The sequence below is a fragment of the Pipistrellus kuhlii genome, unplaced genomic scaffold, assembly GCF_014108245.1.
Source record: "Pipistrellus kuhlii isolate mPipKuh1 unplaced genomic scaffold, mPipKuh1.p scaffold_m20_p_14, whole genome shotgun sequence".
In the NCBI taxonomy this organism is placed as follows: Eukaryota; Metazoa; Chordata; class Mammalia; order Chiroptera; family Vespertilionidae; genus Pipistrellus; species Pipistrellus kuhlii.
In genome coordinates this window covers 35,890,473-35,903,665 of record NW_023425449.1, presented here as the reverse complement: position 1 = coordinate 35,903,665, position 13,193 = coordinate 35,890,473, and positions in this window count along the sequence as shown.

Below are 13,193 nucleotides of genomic sequence, written 5' to 3'. Positions count from 1 at the left end.
ATATGCTAATGTATGCTAAGGCTTCTCAATGGTGTGTGACATGCACTGACCACCAGGAGGCAGATGCTTTGACCAGTAGGTTAGCTTACTGCTGGGGTCCAGCTGATCAGGACTGAGTGAGATGGGCTGGACATGCCCTGGAGCCCTCCTGCAGTCCCTCACCAGTAGGCCAACCTATCACATCCTTACCTGGCCCCAATTGTGCACCCATGGAGTTCCCTCTGCCTGGCCTGCTCTCTCTCACAGTCCAGGACCCCTCGGGAATGTCAGAGAGCCGGTTTCACCCAATCCCGCAGGCCAGGCCAAGGGACCCATTGGTGCATGAATTTGTGCACCGGGCCTCCAGTAGGTAATAAAAGGATGTCACTGAGCTGAGCAGTTAGATATGGAGCCAGTTTTGATAGCCAATCGTGGCAGTCAACATTGGAAGTGGGAGAGAATATCAGTTCAGCACATTCTCACCTACATGATGAGTGACGGGATCAGAAGGTAAATACTAAGTGTAGGAAGAAAAGGGCAGTGGTAGTCCCCCAGGGACTCATTAAATCCCAGCAGAGAGGGATCTGAAAGAGAAATGAGATTCCACAGATTCTGTCATTTCCTTATGGTTATTATGACCCTATTTTCCCTTCAGGCTAGGAGGCCTTTGCAAACATCTGTTACATTCATAGTTTAAGAGTGTCTGCCCTTTTGAATAATGCATAACGATCCAAACAGCTGGAGTTCCTTCCTCTCAATAAAACCCACAATGGTTTTTTTTGTTTTATTATTTTTTTTGTCTCCTCTTCCTTTACTAATTATCTCATTATTGATGAGAAGTGTCGCCAGTGGATTGAAAAAGACATCATCCATCTCGCAGCTGTGTTCTCAATAATGGTAGTTGACGAGGAAGCATATCACCCAGTAAGGAGGCCAGCCCAGCATGGGACTTTCCTTATAGATTGAACTCTGAATAATTCAATCTATATTTTTGATAAAGGCATTCTTTGTTAATGGATAAGCCTACAAATAGACCTCCCCCCCCCTTTTTTTTTAAATATATTTTATTGATTTCTTACAGAGAGGAAGGGAGAGAGATAGAGAGATAGAAATGTCGATGAGAGAGAAACATCGACCAGCTGCCTCTTACCCACCCCCTACCGGGAATGTGCCCACAACCAATGTACATGTCCTTGACCGGAATTGAACACGGGACCTTTCAGTCCGCAGATCGATGCTCTACCACTAAGCCAAACTGGTTTCAGCGTTTCCCCCTTTTATGATTGAGATATAATTGATTATATCTCACTGTTTTAAAGTTTAATGACTTGACTTACAAATGTTGAGGAACCATTACCACAATGTTTAGTTAGCATCTGTCATCTCGTATAAATATATAAAAAAAAAAGGATGGAAAAAATGTTCCCTGTGATGAGAACTCACACATATATTTAAAATTACTATCTTAAGTTTCAAATATACCAGACAGCACTGGGAACTACAGTGATTTGTTGTACATTACATCCCTAGTACTTCTTTATCTTATAACTGGAAGTTTGTACCTTTTGAAACCTTTAATTCAATTCTCCATGCAGCCACCAACTGCTAGTAACCATAAATCTGATCTCTCTCTTTTTTTTAAATATGAGTTTGGGTTTTTGTGTTTGTTTTAGATTCTATATGTAAGTGAATCATATAGTATTAGTCTTTCTCTGACTTATTGTGCTCTAGGTCCATGGATGTTGTTGCAAATGACAAGGTTTCCTTATTCTTTTTATGGCTGAATAATATTCATAAAGTGCTTGTGTCTATGTGTGTATCCCACGCTCTGTATATCATTCATCAGTAACTAACACTGCTGTGAACATAGGAATACAGATCTCTCTTTCAGAGAGAGCGTTTTCATTTCCTTCTGATATATCCCCAGAAGTGGGGTTGCTGGGTCATCTTGTAGTTCTATTTGTAACTGTTGAGGAGCCTCCATATTATTTTCCACAGTGCCTGCATCAGTCTATAATCCCACCAACAGTGCACGAGGGTTCCCTTTTCTCCACATCCTTGCCAGCATTTGTTATCCCTTGTCTTTTTAATGATGGGCATTTTAATAGGTGTGAGGAGATATCTCATTGTGGTTTTGATTTGTATTTCCCTGATAATTAGTGATGTATTCATAGGCCATTGGTACTTCTTCTTTGATAAAAATGTCTATTGAAGTCCTTTACCCATTTAAAAATTGGGTTTTGAGGTTATTTTTCTATTGAGTTGAAGGAATTCTTTATATTATGTTAAAATATCAACCTCTTATCAGATATATGATTTGCAAATATTTTTTTATTTATTCTATAGGTTGCCTTTTTCACTTTATTGATAGTTTCTTTTGCTATGCAGAAAGTTTTTACTTTGACATAATTCCACTTGTCTCCTTTTTATTTTGTTGCATGTGCTTGAGATGCCATAACCAAAAAATCATTCCAACACTCATGTCAAGAAACATTTTTTCTGTTTTTGTTTTTTTTAGGAATTTTATAGTTTCCAGGTTTTTAAAATTTATTTTGTTTTAATGATTTCAGTTTTACATTTAAATTTTTAATCCATTTTGAGTTAATTTTTGTGAAAGGTGTGAGATAGGAGTCTAATTCCATTCACACTTTAAAGCAATGCTCAACGGGATCTGAACAGAACTCAGCAGATGTGAAAACCATGCAATATTATATCTAAAAATACTTTCTCTGATATTAAAACATGTGATTTATAAATTCTGAATAATAGGTAAGTATTATAAATTGTTGATTGCTGAGTTTCTCTCCCCTATCTCCCTGAAGCTTCACTGGACATACCACCTGAATGTTCATTTTTCCTGCTTTCAGGCCAATAATAGATCTCAGGAGAGATTCCTGGAAACCTACTTAGCCATCATTACTAGTAATTCAGGTCAAGTGCTGTTTAGCGAAGGTCCTTCCCATCACCAACACTGTGTGATCATACTGTGTCATATCCTTGGGCTCATCTCCACTTCTGCATCTTCCTCGGATTGTGCTGAGGTGCACCAGGCCATCAAACAGCCTGCACAACAGCTCACCGAATTCCTGTGCTTGGGGTCCTTCCATGTGAATGTCCTGTGTCTTCCCTGTGTTCAGTAAATGCCAGGCGTGCAAAACCCAGATAAGCACAGTTTCTGTGAGATCACATCTGTGACATTTTCTGTCTCCTAACATCATTGGGAAAATGTAAGACATGGAGGCCAAGCAATGTAAGACAAGAGGGAATTACAAGCATACGGTTTAATAAATACTTCATATTAGTATGTGGATAAAGCAGTAATCTTAGCTATGTGGTCACACACTGCCAAAGCAATTTGGGGTTTAATATTAGCAGGGATTATAGGAGAAGACTGATACTACTATTGACTTAAAATTCATTATAAAAAGATACCCCGCTTAGTGCTATTTTTTTTCTGCTTGTGCAGTAATAGCCATCTTGAAAGAGATCATTTTCCTTCTCCTGAGTTGACCTGCAGATGTTTGGATTGGTAGGCCACTGAAGCCACAAAGTGGACTCCTCTTAGTGGGTTTCTGTTAATGGGAACTGAACCTTTGAGAAAGAAAATGATAAAATGCAACCTTAGCGAGCAGATCAGGAAATACGAAGCGTTGATCCTGCGCGGAGCGGCACCAAAGCTTTGTTATCTTTGACCATGAACGACCGTGATTAGGGAAACCTCAGCTGCTGTGAAGTGCACAGCTCGCATACTTCTCTCCTTTTCAGTCCCCTCGTTGTTACCAGCGAATTCCTCTTCCAACGGCCCCAACGTCCAAACTTCGGGTTTCAAGACCAGTTGGCCGTTAACCGCATTTTTTATATCTCCAGATGAGAGAGGACATCAATTCTACTTTTAGTTCCTCACTGCGTAAGTGAGGGTGAAAGTACCTAAAGTAGTTGTATTATTGCACTCAAATATACCACTTCCCTGAACAGAAACCTACCCATTAGGACCAGAATTAGACTTACAAGAACTACAAAGCAAGAAAAGCTATACTTAGAACATGCATTAAAAAAAAATACCTCAAATAACAGAATCAGTTCTGGTCAACCAGAAATGACAGGATTCCTTTAAGTGATAGAAACACATTTCAGCTACATAAGTCATAACAAACAAAATGCATACGAGTTTCTTCCAGATATCTTATAGATCATTGACAGCAAAGGGAAATGAGCAATTTTAAGATTACATGCTAAACTATAAAGACCTCCCTTCTGCCTTTTCCCATTCCCCTTCCCTGTGTACTCCCTTCCACAGACATGTGTGTCTCTCACAGGCACACACACACACACCTACTCGGATCCCAAGCTCATTGCAGGTGGGGCCCCTTCATCTGCATCTGTCTGGCCTGGAAGGTGGTCAACATGAAAGAGAGTCCATCAAATATCGTCTGAACAGATGAAACAATCACAAACAAATGAGAGAGGAAAAAAGAGTAGGAGAAGGAAGAAGAAGAAGAGGAGAGGGGAAGAAGATATGTTTCTGTGAAAAATTAAATCTCGTACCCAAGTCATATAGAAATCTCTCCTCACCTTCCAACCCTGGCCCTGTTCTTAGGAAACTTTCCAAGCCTTTCCCAGTTGGTTTGTTTTAATCAATGCCTGATAAACTTTACACCAACTGCTTGACATGTTCTTCTCTTCGCTTGTATAAATATTAGAAGTCTTTCCAGGATTTGGTCAGTTATCTAACTTTTATTTATTTTATTTTTTTACCAGAATACACATAAATCTCTCTCTCCCTTCCCCAGTGATTAGGACATCAACTCAGAGCAGTTGCCAAGTCTCTCAACATTTGTACTTTTCAGTCCTTTTAGAGCCTGAGTTTTTTCTCTGTTTTATGAATTTAAATACTAGATGTTTCACAGTTGATCTATATGGTTGAATGATCTAAGCTAGAAAAGTTTCTCTAGATGTATATCTGCCAGAAATTGCAGCACTTAATATTTATACATCTGTCTTTTCCCTCAAGCTAACTATTTTTCAAGGCAGCTATCAGGCAGCCAGTTAATATAGTCTTACTAAGTGCCTGCAACATACCAAACACTCTTCCTTGCACTGGAGCTAAAGTCATGAGCAAGGAGATGCCACCCTGCCCAAGAAGCCTGCTATTGTATGATGGGAGATACTAGTGGATCACAAACATGTAAACCAGTAAGCAAATACGTTAGTCCTCTTGGACTGCCATACCAAAATACAACTAACAGCATGACTCAAACAGCAGAAATTTATTTGCTTGAGTTTTGGAGATTAGAAGTCCCATGTACCCAGCCATGCCAGCACTGTTGGGTTTTAGAAAGGTGTGCTCCTGGCTTGCAGATGGCCACGTTCTAGCAGTATGCTTATATAATGAGAGAGAGAGAGAGAGAGAGAGAGAGAGAGAGAGAGAGAGAGAGAGAGAGAGAGATACAGGGTGGGGCCAAAATAGGTTTAGTACTGTTCATATGGAAAAATAATTAACAAATAATAATACAACAATGAACTCTGTTTTGCATCTCACAACTGTACACTTCTTTTGCCCCATCCTGAATACTATGAATATATTTTTTTTCTTCTTCTTATAAAGCCCACAGTTCTTTTGGATTATGGCCCCACCCCTTTGGCCTCATTTAACCTTAATTTCTTCATAGAGACCCTATCTCCAGATATAGTTGCATTAAGGTTCAGGGCATCAACATATGAATTTTGTAGGGATACAACTCAGTTCCTTACAACAACTATCAAGACACAATAATGGCATAAAAAATATAAGCCTGGTCAGTGTGATTCAATGGTTTAGCATCAACCTATGAGCAAGGAGGTCAAGGTTCGATTCCTACTCCATCATATGCCCAGGTAGCTAGCTTGATCCCGGTGTGCGGTGTGCAGGAGGCAGTTGATCAATAACTCTCTCATTATTGATGTTTCTATCTTTCTTTCCCTCTCTCTTCCTCTCTGAAATCAATATATATATATATATATATATATATATATATATATATATATATATATAATTAAAATAAAGATGATCAAATTATAAAATACTGTGGGAGTTGTATTATCTGGGCGGTCAAGATGACCTTTTCAAAGAAGTGACATTAGAGATTTAAGGAAGGAGAAGGAGGCCAGCAAAGATCTTGGACAGGAACCTTCCAAACAGCAGAAATTGCAAGTGCAAATGCTCTGGGACAAAGAAGGAATTCGTTTGTACAACAGATAGAGAGAAATCTTATGTGCCTGGGTAATGGTGAGGCATCAGCAGATAGTGAGATTGTATGATGTGGAGCTTTGGTGAGAAGTCTGGATTTGTTTCTTGCAGGGGAAACTATTAGAGTTACTCAGGAGAATGACAAGGTCTCATTTAAGCATTAGATGAGACATAACTATAGGAGCAAGAGGGGAGACAGAGACATAGTCAGGAGCCCATGGGCATGTGCCAGGTGAGAACTGATGGCAATGTGGATAGGGCTGTGGCAGTAGGAAGGTGAGAGTGATTGAATTTGGGATGCATTGAGGTAGTGAGGCCAACAAGATGCCGATCAGTAGGATTTGGGTCTTGAGAAAGAGATGAAATTCAAGAATGATGATTAGGGGTTGGTTGAAAGTATCTCCATGGCTGGTGGTAGCATTCACGAGACAAAGCAATTGTGATAGGAGGAAGAGCTTTCAGGAATTCAGTTCTGAACATGGTAAGGTTGGGATGACGTTTTTTGTTGTTTTAGGACTTTGAACATCTTCTCTTTTTAATTTAAATTCTTTATTGTTTAAAGTATTATATAAATCTCCTTTTTCCCCCCACTGACATCTTCCTGGCTGCCCCCACCCCCCAGCACATGCCCTACCCCCTTTCCCCCCTTGTCTGTGTTCATTGGTTATGCTCATATGCATACAAGTTCTTTGGTTGAACTCTTACCCCCTCACTCCTTGCCTTCCCTCATAGATTGGACAGAATGGAATGACTTTTAGAAATGCAAGCAGAAATGTTAGTTAAACAGTTTGATTTATGAATCTGAAGCTCAAGGAAAAATAAAATTGGGGGTGAATTTAAGAGTGTTGCTGGTTAGGTTCTCCAGGAAGCAGATTCTGAGACAGACTTTATGTGTACATGGTTACCACAAGTGCTCTCTGATCAACTCCTGTGAAAGGGAAGAGAAGAAGGAAGACTAGGGCAGGAGAGAGCTTGAACTATAAGTTAACACCCACCCAGGAGTTCTAAAGATGGATTGAGCCTCCAGAACACTTCTGAGTTGAGGGAAAGGAGCAGGCTTCTAAAACCTATGACATGAGTTAGTCAGTGGCTGCCAGATGCTCCATGATAAGGGTGTGGCTTTGGGGAAGGTGTCTCTCTGCCAATGAGGTGATCCCTGAACATATCTGATGACCTAAGATTGCTTTGGAGGCAGCCCTGCCAGCAGCTGGCATAATAAGCCCTTCATTCCTGAAGGAAAATTTGAGCAACACTTCACATTTCTCCCATCCACCCAGAGATTTATCAGTTTTAGGTCACATGAAATGGCAGGAAACTGAATGAAATTAATCTTGAGAAACTATTGGTAGAGAAGCAAAGGAAGCTGAGACTAAAAGCCACACTCAGTATCCTGCAGCTCTGTGACATGAAGCTCAAGTTCAGGTCTATATTGTATCATCAAAGGAAGAATAATGGTATTGGCTCTCTCAGCTGTGAGAGAGTACCACTCTGGCAAATTAGGGAAGAAAAGGCAAGAGAAGAAAACTGGAAACCCAGCAGTGTCCTGGAGAAGGTATTCAGTATTGAGATAAAAATTGCAGTAGGAAGACTACACAGGGAAAGCATAGAGGATCCCTGAGGGTTTGGAAGCAAACCATAATAGAAGGAACAATTCAAAGAAGACTGTGGGGGTGAATTTTATATTTTGAGGAAAAGGAGATATGTTTGGAGGTGTCAATATGATTCTGGCATATTGACACCTGATATTGACAAGGAAGCTTCATAGTGGATCTGTATCAAATTACAGATGCAAAATCCAGAAGGAAGGGGTGGACAGAAGGAAATTTGACAAGATGTACAAAGGACAATAACTGAAGGAATAGAAAAATTCAAATCGATAAGCTTCCTGGGTCTAGTTTTAATTCTCTATGTTGGAATCAGTACTTGGGATCAGAGCCCAGCCATGCTGAGTTAAGTCTACTGAATCCTTAAATCAAATTTTTTCTTAAGCTGCCACTATAGACCTTAATACTGGAGGACCCTTTTTTCCCATCACCTATATCACCAGCCATGCTTTCATGGCAGAATATGGAAAAGGAAATGATTTTTTGTCTTGAGTGTGAGAGAACTTCCTGAGGTGTTCTGCTTAATCACTATTACCTTAGCTCATGAGTGCACAGTTCTTATGAGTCCAGATCCATGGAGATACAGTGCAGTGGGGGCATCCAAACTTGTAAAAATTCAAAATCCCTAATACAAATAGTCCAAGGCAAATGCTTCTTAAGTTTGGAGTTTTTTTTTTTTTTTTTCATGTGTTTCCCAAATTCCCAAAGAACATTGAATAAAGATATTTATTTGGTTAAATGAAATGAAGTTCACCGAATTCCTCTTTGCCCTGTGAGATTCTGCAGCTTTGGTAATACTGAAATGATTTCCTTCATAAAAGTAAGTTAGAACCATTAGCAGTGTTTGTAAGGGGGCTGCTGCAGGGGTTTGCTGTTGAACATGTACTTGTTACCAGCAGGAAGCAATGCAAGTGGCTTCTCTTTCTGTTTAGAAAGAAAGAGTTTAGAAACTGTCTCAAGCCTATCCAGCCTCTCATCCTGGCTCAGTGAATATTTCCTAAGAGACACTGTGAACTCAATTGTAGTTTTAATATCAGTAAGCTGTACACATCTGGATGGGTAAAACGACAACAGTCTGAAAAACACAGTGTTCTTAAACAAGTTATATTCCCTCTCTTATCCTGGCATGCACACCAAAGAATCCAAGTCAGAGATGTATTATTCCAGTGTCCACCCAATAAACTTTGCCATTACTTGAGCTTTGGTATGGCATTTATTTTTATTTTTTTTACCCCTGGGCAAAAATCAATTGGTATCATTTGCATCTAGGTATATTCACTTCCTCTAAACACGTGGTTACTGTATTGATACTTTCATATTACCAATAGTCGTTATGGATACATAATGCTAAAGAACTTCTGGATCCTATGGTTGATAAACTTAGACTCTCTGGTTTTATGGCTTAATAATTCAAGATTGAAATAGGATGCAATTTTATGTCACTTTATAATTTTGGCGATCACGTTGAACGCTAGCATAGTAAAAGTATGTGGTACTATCATGCATCTTAAAAGAGTATTTTCCAAAATATCATATAATATTTAAAATCATAAAATTATAGCTGATACATATAAAAGTATGACTCATTCCTAGTGGAAAAATATTTATTTTTGGTGCTTTTTTTTTTTTTTTTTACATCCCGTGTTTAAGAGCCAAAAATCTCCATACTGCACTGATCCCTTCCTATCGTGAAGGAAACTATTCTAATAAGCTCATTTTTACTAAGACCTTAAGGTGTTTTGCATCCTTTAGACATCTGTGTGTGTGTGTGTGTGTGTGTGTGTGTGTGTGTGTTTATGTGTTTTTAAGCCAAAGAGGGATTCTTCTGCTGAATAACAACTGTCCTTGGACGTGAAAAACAGTTTGGACTTCTTAGTCTTCAAATTAAGACTGCTTCTTCTCAAAGAGACCAGTTCTGTAGGGAGCTCCGCCCTTTCTTCCAGAGGCTGAGATTTTATAATGTCCTTGGAACATCTAAATAGACAAATATCCAATGGACATATTTACAAAAATGAACTGATGCCTGTGGTTGACATTATTGCGGGAGAGAAAATGACTACTGAAGTCAACTACTAAGAACTCAAAAGAGGCTCTAATATTATAATCCTGAATGTGAGAGCCAGGAATAAATGCCGATGCTAGTGACCGCTTTCAGGGAATTCCTGTTTCAAATCCATAATACTCTCTCCTAATACTTGATTGGCTGTGAGGAAATGTCCTACGTTTCTTGGAGCCAAAGAGTAGTTTGTAATCTATATTGTTAGGGTTTACTAGTATATCCATTCAGTGCTATGACTGATAAACCTTTATTTTTGTCACTGGCAATATTCCCCCCCCCCTTTATTTGTAATTAGTATCAAGCCAAGGTATGTAGTTTCTATTAATTAATCATTAGTTGGATATTCTGATTTGCATCTCTTCTTTAATAATAGTTCCTACTCAGCATAGAAATACATTAGGGTCTAGTTAAAGGAGGTATAAAAATATCTCTCACTCTGTTTCTGAATTATAACCTCAAATTTGGCCATCTGAATCAGATTTTCTTTTGGTTTGTTTGCTTGTTTGCTTGTTTGTTTGTTTGTTCGTTTTTAATGTAGCTTAATGCCATTGTGTGAGTGATAGAACTTTAAATTCTGGATTGAACAGGATACAAGATATGGAAAAATCCTTATTCTCCATAAAATTTCACATAAGTGTATTTACTCAGTGGGACAAAGGACAGAGTAAGAATCTTCAGAATGTTACCTCTTAGAACTAGTTTTACGACCAGAGCTAGTGGCCCCGGCTGGCCCCCCATGTCATTAGTATTGGGAAGGACCTAAATTAGCATTGGTCCAAGCTTTTTCTCATAACCAGGGCACCAGGGCAAACCAACTATAAACTGGCAAAGCCAAGGTCAGAATTCAGGTCTGCCTGTCCCTTCTGTTTGGTGTGCTTTCCCATGCTGGTTATTGTCTCCCTTTTATGGGTTTTCTGAGCTCCAGTTGCTGACAGAGCAAATTTTTGTCTGAATCCGACATCAGACTTAGGTATTTTTTGAATTATTATTTATTCTCTCCTCTGCCTTCTCCAGGCAAAATAAAACCTGCTCCAATTGTTATCAGGTTTTCACTGGATCTCCTCCAATTTTTCAACTCTGTCTTTGTTTTTTTAATGTAAACCCTGTATAACCTTAGTATGGACCAAATCCAAGATTCCTTTTTTCAAGGAATATTTCAGAGGTCTTAGGAAGAGAAAGAGAGCAACCGTATTGAAAATGGTACAATAACATACCATTTGGTACAATCTTCAAAGACATATTCCTAAACAGTTATATAATTGATGTTGTTGTTTTCTTAAAATCCAGACAGATTAAATGAAATTCTGTACTTTGAAAGCATCCACACCCTTTCCAAATTCAAAAATCCAAAACATCTCAATTCTTGAAAAAAGAAACAAGTAATATTTTATTTCCCAAAGAACATAGCTGGCAAAAATATGTTGCTGGAAATTCTCTTCTGGCTGGTGAATCCTGGAGTCTGTATTTTGTGCACTTCAACCTGAGCACCAATCTCAACACCTTTTCCACGTGCTTCCTTTTTGTAAAGAGAACCCAGCTTTCTCAGCCATAATTTTCTCAATTGTACCCCATGGCTCACCCATAGGGTTCAGTGATCAGCAGCCTGGATCAAAAGTGAGCTGGGCCAATCAGAGTACTCCTTCAGGAAGGAGACTTGGCTTGGGCTGGTGAGTGCACAATACAATATACCGATGATGTATTACAGAATTATAAGCCTGAAATCTATATAATTTTATTAACCAATGACACCCCCAAAATATTTAATAAACATTTTTTTTAAAGACAGGCTGTGGCAGTTAAGCTGAAAGATGATAGAGAAAACTCAGGCCAGAGGCACTATGGGTCATTTGAAGCTGAAGCTGAATTTATGAAGTCAGTCATAAGCAAAGTAAGAGAAAATGATTCAGATGAGCAGAGAGAAGCCCTCATGAGGACAATCAATCTTAGCCATTTCTAGTGGCCTCCCAGTTCCATTTTCCCTGAGGCTGGATTGTGGAGATGCTGATGTATATAGCCCTGCCCAAGGACACAGGCTTTCATGTCTCTTTATCTTTGTAGACTGTCTATTTCTTGAACTAGTCTATGTTCCCCATAACCAAAAGAACACTAAACAAATTTCTAAGTAAAACAAAACAAATTATTTGCTTTACCTTATATTCAAATAAAAGAAAACATGAATAACTTTAGACTCTCCTAATTACACTAACAAAATATTTACCTTGGTTCAAAACTTGAGAGATTAGAGCGACTCAGTTGCCCTGAAAATGTTATAAAGAGAAAGTTTATAAATAGCAAACTCTCCCCATCAGAAAAGCACATAGCAAACAAGACCTTCCAGTCAAAACATGGTAAAAAACCAGGAAAGTTCTGTTTCAAACTATACATGTTATTTTTATACTTGAGGATACAGAACACAAGAAATGTTTCACAAAAGTGTGGGTCTCAATAGATATGTAATCCATCTGTTTTTTATTTAATTACACTTAACTCATCAAAATGCTGTGTAGCTCAAAAATTTTGTCCAAGAAGCCCTCTGAGTCTTCTTTATGAGCACAGTTAGCCTTTCTTAGAAACAGGTCTGTGCACCAGGAGCCAGTGAGCCTGTACAGCAAAACACTCAAGTTTGGATGGAAACAGAAAACAAAAGACCAGGTTTACTTCTTTGGGGGAAAAGGCAGTACACATAATGTTCAGACACTAATCTTGTTAAAATTGTCTTAGATGAATCTCTGTGTGTTTCCTTAGCCTCTCAGGAGAGAAGTCCATTGGGCTAAATGTGAAGGAATTTACTGCATTGTTTTAAATAAAGCTTTCCTTTATTGAAATTGTGGAGATGCCTATAATTCAGTCTCCAGTTAGAATAACTTGCATACTTTGTTCAGTGCTCTTCTTGGTGAAAACTTAATCGACTGGTATTTTTTTTTTAAATTTAAAGTTTATTCAACGCAATCATTCAACACATATTTCTTAAGCATCTATTAGGTGGCAGGCATGATTCTATAAACTAAGGAAACACCAGAAGCAAAACAGACAGAAATCCCTGCCATCAGGGATTGGATTCCTAGGAAAAGACAGAAAATCAACATAATAGGTCAATTCTATAGTATGTTAAAAGCTACTAAGTGTTTAAAGGAAAAAGAACAGAGTAAGGGAAGTTGGGTGTGCTGGCATCTGGAGATGCAATTTGCAATGCAAGCCTCATAATGAGCTGGTCTCACTGAGAGGAATAAAGGCAAAGGATGAAAGAGAGTGGGTATATAGATATTTGGGGAAAGGCATTCAAAGAAGAAGGAATAGTCAATGCTAAGACTCTGGGGTAGGAATG